Consider the following 237-nt stretch of genomic DNA (forward strand, 5'->3'; position numbering starts at 1 on the left):
GGGGGGGGCGGAGCGAGCGAGCGGTCTAAGCAACCAGGACAAATGGGAACCAGGGAATGGGGCTCATGGGGGTCTAAGTGGTTATAACAGCGGGAGTGAGGGGTGATGGGGAGAGGGGCTGAGCTGGGAGAGGCTGAGGGAGGAAGGCGGTGACGATGGGTCTAGGAACGGGGGCAATGAAGGTGGCTCCCGGCCCTCACCATGGTCTCAGGCCCGCTCCGCTCCGCCACGGACACG

Source organism: Nestor notabilis, unplaced genomic scaffold, assembly GCF_000696875.1.
Source record: "Nestor notabilis isolate BGI_N333 unplaced genomic scaffold, ASM69687v1 scaffold2335, whole genome shotgun sequence".
Taxonomy (NCBI): Eukaryota; Metazoa; Chordata; class Aves; order Psittaciformes; family Psittacidae; genus Nestor; species Nestor notabilis.